The following is a 20278-nucleotide window of genomic DNA, read 5'->3' as shown; positions in this document are numbered from 1 at the left end:
CTGCCAAAAGTTTTGACCAGAGTAAAGCTGTCTCACCTGAATAACAGGAGTCCTGTGCCAGACTTCCACCTTGCCCTGTCAATTTATCTCAAATTCTGTATGCCTACCATTCAGATTGCGTTCCTCCTTTTCCAAAACCTCCCTCTGGCCTCCTGGGCAAAGGTCTGCGAAAACATAGGTAGCAGTGGAACAAAGAAAACACTGTGTTAGGATGCTGGAAGAAGAAAAAAGCTAGAGAATCACAGAAATGTGACATGCCATTCTGTGCACTCCACACAACATCTGAAAAATTGCCTTCATCTTTTTTCAAGCCGTCTCCAGAAAGATACAGGTTGTTATCTATAATACTGTTTGTATATAAATAAAAGGGATATAAACACAGGCCAAAATTTTGTCTCTTTAGATCATTTTAAATCCCATTCATTCACATTCATCCCACATTCAGATTTCTAAGAACTGCCAGACTCCTGTTTTTGTTCACATCAGCAATGCTTTCCTCCCCATTTCCCTCTCCCAAAAAATCTTTTGAGGACTTGGAACCTTTGATCTGATCTTGATAATTATCTGAATTATGCTTGAATTATTCTGTGCATTTAAGGACACATTAAACCTTCAAAATAGTTATGTTTCTGAACATATTGCTCCCACCAATTTCTCCTAGAAATATATTAGTTTTGAAAGTCTGATTCACAATAGCCTCACTTAGCTTCCAATAGGGATGATAAAGCAAAGGCTGAGTTATACAAAGTGCAACATGTGCACTTTCTTACAATAAAGAATTTTTATACTGAAAAAACCTTTAGTAATCTGTTTTTCTTCAAGTAAAGAAACCTGAGTTATTGCAAGACTTCTTCCCAGAAGAAAGGAATAGATAATTGACAGTATTATATAAATGACAAGCGGAGTTCCTAATCAGAGCTTGCAGAAGAACAGATAAAAGTGCAGTCAGAAGCCCAGGTTAAGGTTAAAAAAAGCTTGTAATTAAATAAATTACAAATTTCACACCTGACAGGCATTTAGCTGCATTTGGGGTTTGATAGTCTCAGCTATATATGTAGACAAACTACACTAAATTAATATAATTAAAAATGCAGAGTTGTCAATGTCTATGCTATTAAGAAGAACAGATTTAAAAATGATGCTTGAGCCAGAATAAGTCTGAAATTCAGGACATTTCCATCTCCGTATTTATTTTCACCCAATCTCATTTACAAGGTACTTTACTGCCTAATAGCCACTTTATAGCTCTGCCATGCACACTATGATATGAAACAGTTAAGACTATATAATATCAATAAAACAAGTTTGGGTTCTCTTTTTTTGCCTGTAACAAACAACATTAAAGAAGTAAAAAAACCACTGTTAAGTTATAAAAAAAGAATGCAAAAAGAATCATGTTCGTCCCACTCAAAAAACACCAATCAGTGCTGGAAAACTCCAAAGTTCCTTACAACACACTTCAGAGCACTAGAATAGAAAGAACATACTCAGAAATGCAAAATTTGTGGAAAATTACCAACTGTGCTCATAATACAAGAACTTGCTTGCCTGCACGTAGGTATAAGCCTGATGTAACCCTGACGGAAGAATAATCAGCACCTTTGCCATTTGCTCACCTGCAGACAACAACTCTGAGCAGAGTGCGCACTCAGCTAAGGACAACCCAGTGTAAGAGGGGCACCCACCACAGGTGAGGCAGCCTGGTACCAGCAGCGACGCCCTCACCCTCCCAAATCACAACACAGCCTCTTCCCACACAACTGTTCCCTGCTGCTGCATGGCCACGTCCCCTTCTGGCATTAGCATCCCACAGTCCAAGGGCAAACTGGCCTCCTGCCCTGCCTCACCTCTCTCCCTGCCCAACACATCGAAATACTTTGCTCAGAGGGGCCAGGAGGCAGGCCTGGGGTCAGCAGACCCCAGCAGAACACAGCCTTTTCATCCCAGCTAATATAGCTGAGCTAATTAGCTCTGCTAAAGGACTAGAGTTTATCAGCTCTGGCATGGCATCATGTTCACATGGGGCCTAAAAGCAATAGCTCTTTGAACTCTGAATTGTGGATATATACCAAATCCTTCAGAGGTAGCCATGGGATCTCTGCACCATTCTCCAGTGTGTGGCGGGACACACTCAGATGCTACTGATCAGCCGCTGCCCTAACCTTGCATTATGAAGTAATGTACAGAATAAAACCCTCACAGCTCAAATTTTAATCAGCCCTGCCAGTGGGTATCAAACCCTGGTACCAGCCTCCCATGGCTTCCCTTACAGCTGCACCAAAGGTGGTCCTTCAGCTTGGTATTGCTGCTGGAAAGACTGGATGAAAAGGTTATTGCCAGCATCTCAAGTAGCATTATTTAGGCCAAAGTTAAAATAAAGAAAGCCTTTCAGAAGTGTTTCAGCCTGCCTGAGGTACTGAAAATGGGATAGTGCACAGTTTCATGTTTATTTCACAGCCTGAAGAACTGGAGATAATTTTTATGAAGAAACACTCAGATCCAGGAGCATAATATAAGCAGCCAGACGATCACGTTACTTGGTCAAGCCACTGCGTGTAATGTGATGTTTTAAAACGAGAATTAAAGAAATTATTCCACCAACCTAGTCTGTCTCAAAGCAGGCATTCAGGGGGAGCTGGCACACCTGTATCAATATTGATGCCACAGAAACACAACTGTAGCATCTGATCAGCAGCCCACAGTAAGGAGTATCATTGTCTCCAAAATTTGCTGTGTATGCTTCACCTCATTAGCCAGTATGAGGCACTGGATATATTCACTAGCTTCATACTTCAGTGTCTAATGGCATGGTTCAGTGCAGGAAGTATCTAATTGCTTCAACACACACTATGACACGTCATCCCCTCTGCTGAGACTCAGAATACTACAGAACTATTTTGGTATTTACTTAGTGCATTACTCGAGACCTACATAGTTAAGCAACTGTTTTGTTTTCTCATGAGTAAAAGAGCTGTCAGGGTGAGGTATACGTCCCATTATTTAACTGACATCGGCTGAAATTTTACTTTTTTCTGTATTCAGTATCTCTTACTCATGTCTTCTTCATAGGGGTTGCAAATCCCACATAGGTATTATCAGCAGTGAGCATGAAGTCACACTGATCAAAAAGATGTGTTCCAAAATTTAGCATGGTGGGAGGCATCTAAAGATTTCCCAGGCTGTGAAAGTCTGCCATCACCTCTCCTACAAGAACAACGTCGTGCAGTGTTGTTCTGAGAAAACCTGAGTTCCAGCTGCTGTGTCAACAGCAACACTGCTCATTAAGAGGTAACTGTGACAGTTGGTTTTTAATATAATTGCATCCTGGAAGAGATTGTACCTTTGGAATCTTATCACTGGATGTTGACACAGCCTTAAGCAGGAAGAGTAAGGTCTACCGGGATTTGTCTGAACATGTTGATAGAGAGAATAAACAAAGAAATGACGGCTTAAAATGGTTGAAATTAGTATCTCTTAATTATGGTAGGTAAATGTTGATTCTTTACATGACATCATCTGCTAACATTGGAGACTTCAGCCATTGTCTGACTATACCTTTTCCCTTTGAACTGAATTCTTGTCTTTGCAAACTGAGCAATAAAACACCCCATAGAGCATTTCCTTTTCATCTTTCACACACAGAGTCTTAAGTCCTGGCACAACACTTGAAAAGCAATAAATTATATGAAGCATACTCATGCAACGGAAGAGTAGTCTATGGCACTGCCTACAAGCTCTCATTCTACTCCAATCCCAGTCAGTCCAAAATGAGTTTAGCCAATGAAAACAGCAGTAGATGCAGAAAAACAAACAAATGGGACAAGGTGAGAAGAACGAGGACAAGTGAGATACGAAATCAGTAGCTGTATGAAGAAGAAGTCTCAAGGAGGGCAGGCTGAATGAAAATAATTTGATTCAATCAAAAATTGCTGGGAATTTCCCAACTAACTTCTTGCAGAACCAGGACAAAACTGAAACCCTCCAAAATTATTTCTAGAGGGGGTGAGGAAAGGTCCTTTCCTACAGATGGCGGGGTCCATAGTAAGGGATGGGATAAGGTAAAGGACAGGACAGTTGAAATATTCTGGTGTCCCTCATTATCTCATTCACTGGCACACTTATACTCACACAAAACAACAAGCAAACAAAACACACAGATCTCCTTACAGATACACACCACATTGCCTGAATATTCTTGGTAACCATTTTATCAGGACAGAACTTCACTAAAATTAATATGATTCTGAAAGAAGTTTTTGTTTCAGCCAGATCCACAGTTTTCATTAAATAGTTCTTTATCATCATTAGTTTTGATCTCCTCTTCCTTGATCACTGCTAAATGTTTGGTAAGTACCTGGGCAAAGTTAAGTGTTAGAATCTGAATGAAGAAACATTCTGGCTTTCCAGGTACCTTACATAAGGTTGTCTTGTACATCAGATGCAGTGCCGAAGAAAGCATGAAGTATGAAGGACAAGATGCCAAGAGACAATGGAGGCCAACATCGATCAGTTTTACATAATACAATTTCCTTCAGCTTGATAACCACTCAACATGTGCAGCTTAGTTTTTGTGCATGGAGAAGACACTTGAAAATGTGTATTTCTGCTTTATTTCCTATCTCTTTACAATCTGCAATTAATAATCTACTAAGCTATTTTCATGGATGGCTTGTCAAGATTGTCTTGCAAGACAGATAACTCTCTAGTAAGTTTTGTACTGTCAAGAACATTTACTGTATCTTAATAAACACACTAATTCCAACTCTCAGGGGAATCTAAGGGCCACTGCTAGCAAATGTGCTTTCAAGAAAATATAGAGGTTCACAGCAAAAGAGTGGCACCTGTCAGAAATATTAACACATGATTTTTGATAGGTATCTGACGGGCAGTACCACAAGCATCTATCCAAGAGTCCATAATAATATGCACAGACACTGCCTGTACAGAGTTTATAATAATCTAAAAAAGAAATTCCTTCTTTCAACAGTAATCCACATTGTGTATAGTTATTTCCCCAGCTTCTAATCTTTTAACTGTTCCCTTCAGCTCTTCCCCTCCTATGCTTAAATTCTCTGCATCTTTATGTGTCTAAATACTGTTCTTTGCCCTCCTATTGTAACTTCAAATACAGTCCTGTCACCTCAGTCCTCCTCCTGAAAATCCAGGCCCTAACTGGCAAAACCTGCATCTAGTGTTCATATCACCTCTAAAGTCCTACAACTTGCTTCACGCCCTCAATCTGCAATGCCCATAAAAATCCTGCTTTCTCTCTGGGGCGGGGCATGTTCCTTATCTAGTGTATATAAAACTCTCTTGAAATTGCAGCTTTAAATTACAATGTCAATAGTCCCATGGAAGAAATAACATAATTTAAAAAGTGAAATCATTATCCAAGGCATACTCGTTTCTCTCCCTCAGCTGAGAGGCCCTAATCTAGAGGAATTCAAGACCTAAGGAAACTCTCCTTTTTTCTTCTTCTGATTCTAATGAGAAATGGGTCAGACAATCTGTCACTCAGAACTATTCATATTAGATTACTCTGATCCATTACCACTGTCTTTGTCTTTTAAATCTGAGTCAGAGATCAAACCAAAAATATACTTTAACCCATAGTCTAGAATGTCTTGAAAGCGTTAGAGAGGTACAGTCTAAGTAAACAACACATAGACTGATCAAATACATACAGAGCAGGTATGAAAATAAAGCACATATTAACTTGGTAAATAGTGCTTTTGTCAAAATAACTCCCACAAATTTACACAAGTCTAAATGGTGTTTATCCAAGAGTCCAAAATAGCTCCCGAGTTACCACAGTATTCTACCCTTTCCTGGATTAATTTAAATTAAAGCTTGCACAATCGTTGATCTATGTTGGTGGTACATTACCATTTCCAAAATAAACCCTTCATTATTATAGAGACAGTGCTGGAGTCTTGGGGAATACTTTGTAAGTCAAGCGTGGATTGCAGCACTAAATCTGAGTGCCTCATGTGCATATTGTTAACCTCTGTATCCTGAAACCTCCCGCATAACCACACTGCTGAGAGTTTCATCACAGCAATAGCTAACTAAATCTAGTTTATTTTACCATACACTCATCTTTGGGTCATTACTGCTTTTGCGCAGATTTTCTCTGCTTCCCTGCTTCTGCAATGTGCATCATCCCTTACACAGCAGAGCTTGATACTTATTTCCTGCTTCACAAATTGGCATTGCCCCTGTAAAATTTTCGAACGCTATTAAAGCTCAGCGGATATTTAATAGGGAGCTGAAAATAAGCAGTAACCTGTCTGCCCATAACTACACAAAAGGACAGCAAGAGGTAGCTGGTTGCTGAAAACTATCGACAAGCCAAAAAAGAAAACTAGCAATAATCCACAATATTCATTCACTTAAGAATTGATCAAAACTTCTGAAGTCAAGTTGTGATCAATCAACAAACCCCTACAATGGAAGAAGGCTCAGAGGAGACTGGCAAGGGCGATGTGCCCAGGAAGCTCCAGGGAAGAAGGCAGGGAGTTACTGACCACAGCCCTTGCAAAGAAAGCCTAATTTATCTCAACACAAAGGGGACTGGAGGATGGCCTTTGTTTGAGATAAATGGTAAGAGTGGATCAACTGACTGTATCAACTGAGTGAATCAAGTGGTTGTGTAAATGTTTTTCCCTAAGTTAATCAAAAGAGCGTGAATGTCTTCCCGAGTTAGCCAGACCAGCATTGTGGGGAGGGGGGCCGTGTGTAGTGGCTCAGCCCAATGTATATAAAGTATAACGGCTTAACAACTAACAGAAAGAACTTTGGAGAGAGTAATGGCTTGAGCTGGTTTCAGACTGCATTTTCCTTCCAGCAACTGGGGACACCTAGCATTGTGACAGTGAGCACATTATAGACACCAGCACTGAGAATCATGTTTGTATTGTGATTCAACTGTATATTGCAATTTCTATATTCTGCTAAGTGTAGCTTACACTTGTATTGTTATTTCAGCATATTGCTATATTACTCTGCTAAACCAAAATCCCATATAAATCTTCAAATAAGTAAATTTTATATTAAACATTAAACCCCCCCACATGTGGAATATCTAAAAGAATCTGGTCAGAGCATATTGGATTCTGATACAAGTGTTCATGGCAATATAAACCCAGAATTTCCTCCTTCCCTTTTGTTGGCTGTGAAATTTCTTGTTATCCCTCCAGAACTAGCTGCGGTAAGCACTAGCCTTCGAACTCAGTCTGTAGTTTGTTAACACAGCAATTAGTCTAAGCCCCAGGAGAAGAAGGTGAAAACCAGTAATTATTTGTAGGAGGGATTACATTGTACTAGGTGCATATGAACAGTGCTACCCACAATGGCTTTGTTCCTTCCTTGCCTGTACATTCTTCTTTGGAATATGGATGACCCAGATAAATACCTATTCCATCAGACTCCACAAAGGAGAGCCCAAAGCTCTAATTTGAGTCATGCATGCAAAATAACCTAGAATGGTTAACGTCAGCTTGTAATTGAAAACCATAAATCAAAGAGTAAGCAGCAGTACAAAATATACACACTGTAATTATAAGCCAAATTAATACTTCTGCACCAGATACACCCTCCTTTTCCTATCTGACTTCAAATACTATTTCCTGTCCAAACCTTATCCCCAGATTCAGACTTCCTCTGCACTTTCCACTTTGCTTAAAATGCTTCTTCTTTCACTCAACTCTGAAAAAAAAAAAAAAAAAACTCTTTTTCTATCTGGTCCCAGCACTTACCTTGCTAGGTAAGGGAGTTCAGTGGCTGCAGTCAGCAGTTCACCCATGGGAGGTGGAGGAGGAAGTCTCTGGAAGCTGGCTAGCAAGTTCTCCATGTCCCCCACACTGGAAGAGTATCTATTCAGTTCCTTTTAAAACGGTTATCTTTTGTTAAATGGAATCAGAAAATCAATTATAATTAATTGATCTAATGAAAACATTTCCCTACACACATATATACAAATACAGATACACAGCGTAACTAAAAAGTGTCTGGGCCCTGAGTGCACTTGCATAGTTAACCTTGACCAGCCTCACCTAGGACCCCCACCTGAGCCCTCTGTCCCTGGGCCTAGAAGCTTTGGTTAAGCTGAGGCCTGGGCCTCCACTCCTTGACTGAAGTATGCTGTAGGTGTACCTGTCTTCAGCCCTGTCTCTTGAATGTAGCTCATGATGTAGCTGTGTATGGCATTTAAGTTTCTACCTAACACAGTTTTAAGAGGAAAGCTAATTACAATATGCAGGGATACAAGGCAAAAGTAGATTGACCTTGCGTTACAGATAAGACATTGCACCTATTTCCCATCAGGAAACATGGCTGTAGCAGTACCTCATATATGAACCTTCACTGTCTACATTGCAGCCTACAATGCAGTTCCATCCCTCTTTTAATGCTAGCAACAGTTTTTAGCCCCCACAGGTCCAAAACAATCCCTCTCAAAGAGAATACTAGATATTATTTTTTCATCTAGAAGAGACTCCTTCCCTGAAGGGGAGTTCTTCTTCCTTGCTTTACAGCTTGCTTTTTTTTTTTTCCTATCTCCCTCTTTTCAACTCAATACAAGGCCAGCTTAGCTGACCAAGTCTGCCTTTCTCACACTGGTTGGGAAAGCCTACGATCAAAGGGAGAGCAAAAAGCAGTGCCTCTAACAGACCAAGCACTGCTATTGCTGCATCTTGGGAAGGCTGGAAAGAGCAGAGGCTGCACTGGCCTTTCTCCAGCAGTCAGGCTGCATGGAAGAGTCAGAGCCCAGGACAGAAATTGCACTTTCTGCCTTTGCTTTACCCTATTTCTACCTCTTCTTGTATGTGTTTCTCTTGCTCTGCTTTCAAAAAAGCAGGGTGGGATTTTAACAACCGGCAGTCATCTTCAGCTCACTTTTTCTTTTCAGTTCCTCCCCAGACATAAAAGGTAGGTAGCAATTACCATCTTTTATGGTAGGACTTCAAAAACTCAGAGACTCCCTCCCCCTCCCCCTACCCCCAATAAAAATTCTCTAAAGCTAGGGAGGAGGAAGGGAGACTCTGTTAAGCATTTCTTAATTCTTCTGCTTTCAAACATTTCAACTGTTATTGTTTTATTTTCTTTTCCTGTGAAAGGTTAAGAAGGATTTTAATGTGGGTAGTAGCCATGGGACCAGGCAAGCCAATACATCTTTTCTTTAAATTCCAAGCTGTGCTTTTCTTTTTCGTGTCATATAATGACCTTTCTGCACGCATTTATAGCACTGATACCCACGTAAAGAGTCTTAGGCAAAACTCCCAGGTAATGGTGGCCAAAATTCCAAAACTTCATGAAAGAACAGGAGCTTTCAAAGTGGACGCAAAGCGGAATCGTCTCTTTGTGGGAGAACAAAGTAAGAAATTCACTTGAACACACAGGTTACCCAACCACAAATACTGAGGACTCCCAACTCTTCACATACACACGCTATGGGTTCCTCGCTGGAGTACACCCACCAGCTGTCTTGAAACAAATCATCTATGGAACGGCTCCCTAACAAGCCATTCATTTCCTAATAGCACACTCTCAATTTTAGTATTAGGTCGAAAAAGACTTTTTAGAAGTCTTTAAAAAGGCTTTAAAATACTTTGTAAGACGTCTAAAGAGATTTAATAGAGCTAAGTAAAGTGAAAAGAAGTACAGGAGTATCTGTCCATGTTTAGAAGCACACTTATTCTTCCACTTCAAAATTCTTCATACTCCTTTTTCATAAAATGTTGCACTGATGTGAATACATGTGAAAAATTACATTTTTAAGTTCAGATATTTACCAAAAACACACTTTGATGCTGGTTACAAAATTCACAGCTCGCACTGCATAGTCTTTTAACTAATTCATTCAGTAAGGGAAACTATTGTGCTCCCTGAATACAGGAATCAGTATTAATATCAGACTCCAAACGTAAGCAATCAGCTCCTCTCAAATAACTGAGAAAGTAGAACCTATTCAGAAAAGGTCAAGAACACCTTCAAACAAATTCAAGAAACACATCAAATGAGTTTCAGAGTTCAGGAGCGAAAAAAAAATGTGATTGTTGCAAACACACTAAAAAGAAAAACAGTACAACTGAGATTTTTAAGGTAGTAACTTCAGCATTTATTTCAAACACCTTTGAGAGGCCTGAATTTCAGCAGGTAATAGCAATTGCTAAGCAGCTTCTGGAAAACTAGTTTTTTCCACAGCACGCTCTTAGCTCCACAGCCTACCAGCAACAAACACTCAAGTGACTCCTGAAAGCCTTGGGCTTGCTTAGCGAAGCCTTGCACAGCTCTCCCCCAGGGCGACGCACCAGCTCGCCTCATATTCTGGGGGTCAAGGCATATTTACAATTGTGAGTTAGTTCAGTTTCTAAAAATTACATGATGACTGATGGTCTTAAACACACATGCAAATCCTCTCAAAATAGCACAGGTGAAAGTGAAACAACAGCCATATGCTAGTACTAAAATGAAAGCTGTCATATTCTAGGTTTGTACTATCTATGATCTCAGTAAAGGGAGTCTTGAAACGTTGCGTTACTAATTTGCTGTCACTGGCAATGAGTCATCACTGTTCCAAAATGTACCCTGCACTGTCACTTATGACAGTGACTTACAGCTGGAGGTTGCTGTAGTCAGGCTATAAATCCACCTATCACTTCAACAATCTTTCTTCCTTTTATAGACGAACGGAAGTTTTCTAGACTGTTATCTTCCAGGAGTAAATCTCAGTATAACTGTTCATTTTTCTACCTGCACTGGACATTGCATCAGCCAGAACCTAACCTGTGCTCTCCGGACAGTGGGTCTCAATGAAGGAACAAAGCCCACAGGAACTTCATTTTGTAACTTGCCTCAATGGTTTAAAATTTGCAGTTTAAAGAAAAAAAAAAAAACAAATTATATCTAGTTGTCTAGAAAGACAGTGAGATCCAAGGAGCGGAACAGATCAGTGATATTACAGCAGATGGCAACTCTAGAGGGATTAGACTCACTGGACTTGAAGAGAAACTGGAAAGATCATTTTTGCAGGATCAGAGGATACTTTAATCTCTATCCTCATTTTATCTGCCAACAGAGGCAACAACCAGGAGCATCTTGATAGGCAGGGAAGAACAGGAAGAAACTCTGTTTCATAAGTCCACTATCCCGCTAACCTCTGCCCTCCAAAATTCCTGAGTAGGGAGCTGCCTCTGCAGCTCTAATTTATTAACGAACTTCTGCCTGCCCGCCAAGCATTTCATTCCTGGACTAAAAGCACCACCTAGTGTCTGCAGGAGCTCAGCGGGTTTCTAAATTCTGTTTGCAAACATGAGGCACTGTCTTTTCCAACTCTTAATTTCCTAAGTCATTCTTTCTTGACCCCTGCGGACAGAAGCACAGGTAACACAAATCCCAAATACCAGAGAAAAAGGAAATATTCAAAGCCCAGTTCTGTGTTGCCTTGTGCCTCGGTCATGTACGCCACTGCAAAACTGGCCACCGTTTACCCTCACCAGAGCATTATTTTACTATACTAAAATCAAGACAATGAAATAGGGGTCCCAGTGCGTGCGCAATCACTCTCCATGTGTTTAATTAATGGCAGACTCAAAGGTTGCCCCCTAACTACAAAGTCAAAATTTCAGTGCCATTGTAGACTACAGACTTAAAAATCTAATTAAATCAGTTGAAGCCCAGTAGAAATAGAAGATGATAATTAGAGAATATAAAATCCTTCTCACCACCTTTTGCTCTGTAAACTTACACATTTCCATGCTTTATTTTCAGAGAGCAGTTATAAATACCATAGCTTGCTTGCAAGGATTGCACCTATTATATATTTATTAACCTAAGAAGGTTTTTTTCCCCCTCCAACCCTAATCAAAAAGCAGAGGTACACATTTTTGGTGATAACTTTCAGAATTGCTTCTGATTTAGTGACAACAACTAATATTCATGCTATGAACTATTCTTCAACCTGAATATGGAATAAGTTCAGCTTGTTTCAAATACGTGGGGTGAATTACATGCCTAAGCAGTAAACATAAGCCTGCTCAGAAATTTCACCTTTCTAAGTGTGAAATGCATATCCTTGTCTAATTTGGTATCTGATGCCATTCAGCTGTTGAAACACACTGAAGCACACTACAGCTCTACTTTTTCATAACTCACAGTTCTCCTGACTTGTCACTGTTTTCCTGCAAAGTAAGGCCAAAATGGAATCTCTGACAACAAGCAGGCTGCATAGACGCACTACGAATTCTCAGAGCTGGCCTAAGCAGATATAATATAATGATGAGCATCAGAGTTTTCGCTTTGCTTTCTGGCTTCCAAACATTCATATAGGCAGTCCAATAAGGTCATTTTGTGGAAGGAAGGAAGGACAAAACTCCATGAAGGAAGAATATTCACCTCTTGTGAATATTACTATTGCATTTTCCAGTTAAGACTTACAAAGGCAGATAAATATTGCATTTGCCATAAAATTCATCCATCTACTGGCAAGCTAAAATAAGCGCAGGAAACAAAGCAGTTCTTGTACCAAGAAATTTATCAGATATTGAAAATCTGCAGAAACCATCAGACAGTTAACAAAATAATCTCCCACCTTCTGATACTTCATTTCACTGGGACACACAGTAATGGCAGTGGGGAAATATTCTAAGCATGAGAACTATTCTTCCTGCACAGCAGAAATAACTGAAGGTCTTGAAGAAGAATAGAAGTCTCTGATCTGTTACTTAGATTTTTACAGTGGACAAGGTTGTGCAAGCTAGTTTTGCACTGTGCAACGTAAGTGATCTCTAGGCTAAAAAAGGAGATAATTCTGTGGAAGGTTGATTGCCACAGCAATCCACGTGTGTTACAGTGAAAGGAATATAATGGGTTTCAGAAGTGGAAAAGAGCATAGCACCACAGAATCACAGGTATCCCAACACATGGCTGCTACAGAAAGAATCTAGGAAATGCAGCACTTTAGAAGTTTGCATTTCACTAAGGGAATGAATACGCACCATCATGTACCATTTTAGGAAAAGAAACCACATCTGCTCCACTGATAAGAGACCGTCCTGTAACTTGGTGAAGTAACGACCAATGGAAGAGTTCTCACTTCAGACATTTAGACATGGGCCTCTTTTGCTCTTGCCCTAGAACAAATGAGGAGCAAGACCACTGATAACAGCCATCTGTGAGAAACCTGGCAAGAAGGCCAGTTTGTTTGCTGTACACTTCAGAAGTACCGTGTGCCAGGCCAGCTGGACACACCGATGGATATTTTACCTCAATCGAACTTCAGGCAGAAGTTCAGGAAAGTGCATGTCTTGTATCTTGCTCCTCCGTAGTAAAATCACCTAGTTTTTCAAAACTGCTAGCCCGGTAAAAAACATGATGCCAGCTCCACTAAGACAAGTTGGGAGCACTCAAGACTGAAAAAATGGGCTGTTCTTTGGATGCCCAGAACAAGTTGGGGTGATCATGGGATCTCTCTACCGTCTACTCTTTGACAAAGGAATCCTGGTTAATGACCATGGGGATATTTTACCTAGTAGACTGACACCTGAGGATACTAGTCAGTCTTGCATCATGATGAGAAACGTACAGTAACTCCTGATCCCCCAAACCTGTCCAGGGTTGTAGGCACTTCAGAGAGTTATTAACATTCATCTCCATTTGGCAAAAAATTACCTCTTGGACAGCAAGAGCGCCCAGAGCTGTCAGGTCAACTTGAATTCTCTTCAAATATCAGAGAAGCATAAACAAACAACAAAAAATACCTCAAGAACTTCATTCGAGCAAACCAGAGAGGTAAGTTCTTGAGCACAGAACCAGAAGGTAATAAAACAATCAAAAAAATCAATTCAATTCAAAAATGCAAAATCTTAGAATATCCCTGGTATCAGTGTCCTTTCCCAGCAGTAGATCAGGAAGGGGCTAGTAGCTACTAAAAACAAATGAAGCATGAACACACATCTCTAGAATGTCCCTCCTTTTTTCTCCTCCACTCACAAATTTCCCTTCTAATTTAGCCATCTAGTATTTGTAAGAATACAAAGGGAGCACTGGAAAGCATATTTAGCAGTGACATTTTACAGGTGAAGAGATTGCAGGAATGCTGACTCCTCACTCAAATTTATCTTTTCTTTCTTAAGTACAAATAGCAGCCACACATAAGTACACTGACTGCATCTACTTGGACATGCCTTTAAGTAATTCGACGTAAACTCAGTCAAGCACTACGAGTTCGTGTCCAAGCCTTACATTTTATATTGCCTAAATCCAATCAGATGGCAGATACCAAACGCTGTAGTGTTGATGATGCACTTTCCTTTCCTCTTGTATTGCCGCTATAAACTGCTGACATCGGCTTATCTTTTAAAAGTAAAAAAAATCAAACGCATACAAATATAGACGAAGAATTTTTGGATTAAAGATCCCCTAGGGAAGCAAAATCAGAGATTCCAAAATTGTTATACTGATTTATTTCTGAACCACAGACTCAATCCCACTACCACATACACACTCGCCCATTGGCTGTGTTTGCCTAGGGCTCCTGGCCAGAAGTGGAAAGCAGTATTTGCTGGTGAGAAACAGAGCAGCACCAGCTATCTGCCTCAGTGAATTTGACACCAACATCGCACAGTTGAGGGAAGCTCCTGCTTTGGACTTTCATCCTGGCTGCATTTTATGCCCACAAGGCACTCTGTGCTGTGGGCTTTATGCTCTTAAGTGCCAGCTTAGTATTCACAAGGAGGCAGAACTGAAGCAGCGGAATGAACGTTTAAGAGATCTAGGGATCCTTCTGTGTGGTCACAAGGCATTTTAAGGCTCTTCAAGTTCAGGACCAGGCTAAACTGTCACATAGACATTACCGTTGTCACATTTTGCAAATAGCATGCATAAAAGTTGTCTACGCGCAGCAGCTCAGACTACCTTTTCTTTCATAGGCTTCTTCCTAGAAATTACAAACCTATACAGTGGGGTTGCAACCAAGAGTGATTTCCTACGCAGTCAGTCACTTCGGATCTACGTGTCGCTCTACTAATCTCAACCCTTGTTTTGAAAAGACTGGGGCAAAGTAATATATAGCACGAGTCAAACTCAAAGCCTGTGCTAGTCTAAGGACTAGAATCCACTTCTGCAATAGCTACAATGCTATGCTTTCTCCAAGTAAGGTCTGTTCTTGGATGCATTAGAAGAAATTATTAATCTGAGCCATTAAATCCATGCAATTACTGTTCTAATTTCATTTTTATGCTAACAGACAATTCTACGCTAATAACAGAAAAGATAGCAAAAGAAACCATCACATAATTTAAGGATGAAACTGTTACTTGCAAGACATTGTAGACTACAAGGAAGGCATGTTCTTGTATTGTTAGCTTTAAGTAGCAGGTTTTAACATCTATTTTCCCCAACTTGTTTATGTGAAAAATGCACATACCCTTCACTGACAAATATCTAACTTCTTCATGCTTAAAGTAAGAATCAACCAATGTAGATGCCTTCTTTGTTTCAGAAAATTAGCAGAGGCTTGAAAGGGATGCAGTAGTTAAGAGTTTATAGCTTATTCATTCTAAACAGAAGTGTGTAAACATACATGGCTATAAAATATAAATTAATGTTGGTTATATTTGTATTATTAGAATTATAGAAGAACTAGACTGGATTGTGTCCATTGATTCTGTTTTACTTACACTGGCCGCAGAGTCTTACAAAAGGCACAAACTATATTACAGGAGTAAAACCAGCAGGAAAATGCCACAAAATAATGATAACATGGTATTATATTTTATCTCCCCCAAACATAATTATTTTCTAAAGACATTTATGGTTAGAGAAAGTGCCTGGTTTTAAAGTAAGTGATGCTAAATCTGCAGTGTGAGCTATAAATTGGCCAGGCACAAAGTTGTCCCTCCAGAGTAAGTGGGTAATAAATTCTAGAGAGCGCTTGGGAATTCAGATCTCTGGTAACAAGAGATGAGGTGTGGCAGCTCACTCAGAGAGGCCAAAATCCTAGTTCCTATGATGGCCCATGAGTCTGGCTGTACGATCAGGATCATATACAGCTTTCAAATTGCAGAGGAACCTTAACAACCAGCCACAAGCTGTTTGCGCAGAAGCTCGGAGCAGAATCTCTGTAGTAACAATGGAGAAGTTTAACCCTTTTATTCAGTTCAGACGTTGGCTCAGTATCAAAGCATCATAGTCAGCAGTACGAAGCAAGGGTTACATGCTCTCAGTTGGGACTAGTTTCCGTCCTCTGTCTCCTTTTCCTTATTTCTGTTCCATCTCTCTGTATCACCTTCATTTTAATAACCTCCAAATCCTACTTCACTTTAGTTTCTCCGTTCTAGTTGCTAAACTGTGAACATAAAATGACGAGCAGCTCTTGCTGTTATTCAGCTGTCAGCAGGAGACAGTTGAAAGTGGCTCACAATATTCACAGTTCTCAATGCTGATTTAAATTATTCCTCACTCCTCCTAACATGAATAAAGACACTAAGGTCATGACAGGACAAGCAGTGGCCTCCCAGTTGTCCCTCCTAGGCTCTGGTACCACCAGAGTTGGTGTGACCAACTCCATCCACCTGTGTCAACAGTATATGCTAATCTGCCAGTTACATATGGAAGTGGCTTGAAGAGCAAGGCAACCGCAGCTCCTCCTGCTTCACCAAAGAAGGAGCATTTGAATGACGAGTTGAGCCATGAGATGTATTCACTTTGCAAGCTACTTAGCCTGTTCAATCTCTCTCTCTCTGTCCCCGCTCCTCCCACCCCTCTCTTCCCCCCTTCCCTAAGAAATGACAGTCAACTTTAATCTAAGAAATGAAAGTCAACTTTAATCAGAGGTCACTTTCTTAGGGCCTCAATTCTCTCAAGTTAGATATTAAGGATGGATTCCTGGGTGTCTGGGGGGTTTTTTTTGTCTGTTTTTGTTTTAAAGGAAGCCACTTGCACACAGAACACATCTTAATAGGATCACATTCTGTTGCCTTTGCACATCCTAAGCAGTACTTTAATCTGCAAATAATTCTGCTGATTATCCTGATCTTCTTTTCCAGGTGAATACTTACAAAATAAAATATTGCTTAGGAAAAACAAAGATTGTGGCGTCTACCCTACAGCTCAGAACTGAGTACTTCTAAAAGAAAACAGAATAGAAATTAGTGTAAATCAGGATCAATTGATGAGTACTCTAGCAAGAAAAACATCCTTAAAAGTAATATGGAGAAGGCACTACCAATTTATGAAAAAGAATGAGCTCTGACTGAAAAGGAGAACTGATACCCTCAGTGATAAAACAAAACATGTTGAGATCTTGTTCAATTTTATGATCCACAGAAAAATTGGGTGTGTGAAGAAGTTAGAAGAATTAAACAGAAAAAGAAGTAAGACTCCTCAGCCAGTGACTAATGAAACCATCAAGAACCCTGCTTGGGAGCAGGTCTCTTCCTTTTTTTTAAGGAAAAGAGAAAGGTGCATTTGACATCGATTTGTTTCACACTGTTGAATGTCCACAACCAACAGATCTGTCAGTTACCCTTTTGGATTTCTTACCTCAAGCAAATCCAGGTTCAAGGCTGCACCAGAAAGGTGCTTAAGCATCTGCACCACTATGAAGATGTGAAGAATCCATCTGTTTCCAACGGTGGCATAGCTGAAATGGGCAGAGGGAAATGTTCTGTCCTCTCAGGATATCTACCTCTTCTCATGGGTAACAGCTAGACAATCTGCAGGAGAAGGAAATAAAAAAAAAAAAAAAACTAGAGGAAGCACACAAGACATATGAGAAGCTGCAAGTATGGAAAAAAAATGAATACACCAAGTGTACTTTGAGAAAAACAGATGTATAGGCAGCATGAGCAGAATGAATGGGCCCTCAGATGAGGAAAGTTATCCTGCGCATAATCACTCTAATGAGAGAGCGTTATATTTTAGACAGCAAATATTTTACTTTCAAGGCTTGATCAGCAAATATTTGGAAAATTCCTAGGAGTCCCAAACCAAATACTATGTTTAAGAGTACACAATTGTTTGTATAGCCCTCTCTGCTCAGAGGGTGCATTTCCAAATTCCAATCCTACAAGCTGATATTCACACATTTGAATATTTTTGTGTAGATTAGTCTCACTGGTTAGTGTATTGTATGTCTAAGTCTCTCTCTGTGAGGAGCAACTGGCCAGAACAGTCATTCCATAGCAGCGTCTCAGGTTGCCATTTTATTCCATACGGACCTCATCTATAAGGGGATTCTCTGGATCAGCCTAGTAACTTCAATAACTACGTCAGTCAGTTTCCTGACACACACAATTTACGTATTTACTGGATTGGGGAACCCTGGGGCAAAAACCATAGTATGTTAGAACTTGTTTGTAAATTGCCTTGCATAAAGGAACCCCAAATCCGATTATAATATACATAATGTGGCCAGAGGCAACCACATGGAATTTTGATCCAGAGAAACAAAAGACTACCAATATTTAAAATCTAACAAACAAATAACTGCAGTACAAATCCTGATGACACGTTAACATAGTAGCTCAAGTTGCTGATTGAGTGAAGACATTAAAACATTTTAGAAGTTATTTTAAATACATCATAATTCAATTATATCAAACACGAGGCTGATCATAAATATGTTCATTTGAGTTTATTACAACGTACCCTAAAAAAGCCCACTGCACACCAGCAGCAGGGAAATAAAATTGTAAACTGTGAAATAAAGCACAAGTGAAGGCAGAACATCCACCCCTGACTTGAAGGAACAAAGCCAATTACAATTTTGCTGACTTCCACTGCTGAGAAATAGTCTCATTTGACTGAATCCACAGAACACTTATAAAATGGAAATATTTATGACAAAAATATTTTACAGTATTGTTAAAATGAATATTACAGTTTAAAGCAGCTATAAACAACAGATGCAAGTAACACCTGACTCCAACTTCCACTTGAGGCAAGGAAGAGAATCACTTAGAAACAGGTTTTCCACTGCAAATGGAGCTGAATTGGTTTCCACCAAACTGTTATTTGATACAAACATAATGCCATGATACCACACCCCTGCGTGTCATCCCTGCAAGGATTATCCCTCAGACACAAAAGCGCAGCAATGACAGCTCAGTTATACACCACTATACCCTCTTTAGAAATACCAAGAATTACAAGACTCAAGACAAGATTTAGATTGAAGACCCAGTCTGCCAAGGGCTGCAAGGTCCAGGGGTGCATGGCTGAAAGCCTGGTCCCATTTCATTTTTGATCCTCTGCTCCAAGTAAGAGCTAGCTAAGCTAAAGCTGACCTGCCTGCCTTGTATGCCCCATGCTATATCTGGCAAGATGTCATGCCTTGCAGACTAGACTGGGTGAGCTAGACCAGGTTTGGCTGCCACGCTTGCAAGAGCGTGCTGAGCTCTGACCATCTGTACTATCTTACTAACTTCATGGGTGCTGATCACAGGCCAAAAGTCAAGCACTTGCTTATGTACAGTGAGGATACCACTCAGTATCAGTGCTCAATACCTTGCAGGATCAGCCCCTAATGGGTATGCTACACTGCTGGGCCAGTTCATGTCTTATTTTAGATAGAAAAATAAAATTGACAGCAGCCTAATTACATAGCCTCCCAAATTCTTCAAAGCATGAAACTTGAGCAAACAAATACCCCAAAATGCTCCATATCCTGTGGAGAAACTTCTCAATTTATCAACATTTGCATTTCTGCATGAATTTGATCTACGTGCCAGCTGAACATAGGAGATAAACCAACTCACATCCAGAATCAAGAGGAGTTACATAGCACTAAGGTTTCTCTGTGTAACAGATCTTAGCTACCAGATCAAGACAGCAAAGGTTTTAAACATCCTCAGCAAAGATATTCACACACAGAAAAAATCCAAAGCTTTTTTTTGCCCCATCTTGCTTTTTTAGTCTACCCCTGCAATGCAGAGAAGGAAAATGCTGCATGATATCAACCAGTTCTTACAAAGAGTCTTTCCGTAGCTCCTGCTACAAGGCAAGGGCAAGTTGCTCTTTCACCTCACCTGGGCTTTAAGATAATAAAGATAACCCTTTAAGATAATACTGATGTAGTTAAATAGTAAGTAATATCAGAACACTGCAGTGACATCAGTTCAATCTCTCTGCTTAATTTCTGGAAAAGAGTTAATCAAATAGATCCATTTTTTCCATAGCCAAGCGATACACAATGGAGAGCTGACAGGTATTAGTTCCATACTTGAAAAAAACTAACATTTTTTTTAAATGAATGCCAAAAATCTGCAAGAGAAGAAAT

General features: G+C 40.0%; 1 long non-coding RNA gene across 10 annotated transcripts in view; it reads right to left on the bottom strand.

The window, feature by feature from the left end:
- The window catches only part of LOC138066863 (uncharacterized), a 190200-nt gene that overhangs the window by 121578 nt on the left and 48344 nt on the right, over window positions 1–20278 (bottom strand). For all 10 annotated transcript variants that reach the window (XR_011140462.1, XR_011140457.1, XR_011140454.1 and 7 more), the window contains one exon: window positions 17542–17714. This is a non-coding gene — a long non-coding RNA (uncharacterized lncRNA). The remainder of the gene's footprint in view (window positions 1–17541; window positions 17715–20278) is intronic.

This window comes from Struthio camelus, chromosome 3, assembly GCF_040807025.1.
Source record: "Struthio camelus isolate bStrCam1 chromosome 3, bStrCam1.hap1, whole genome shotgun sequence".
NCBI classification, from domain to species: Eukaryota; Metazoa; Chordata; class Aves; order Struthioniformes; family Struthionidae; genus Struthio; species Struthio camelus.
Note: the sequence above shows the minus strand (reverse complement) of the source record. Positions and strands in the feature narration are given on the sequence as shown.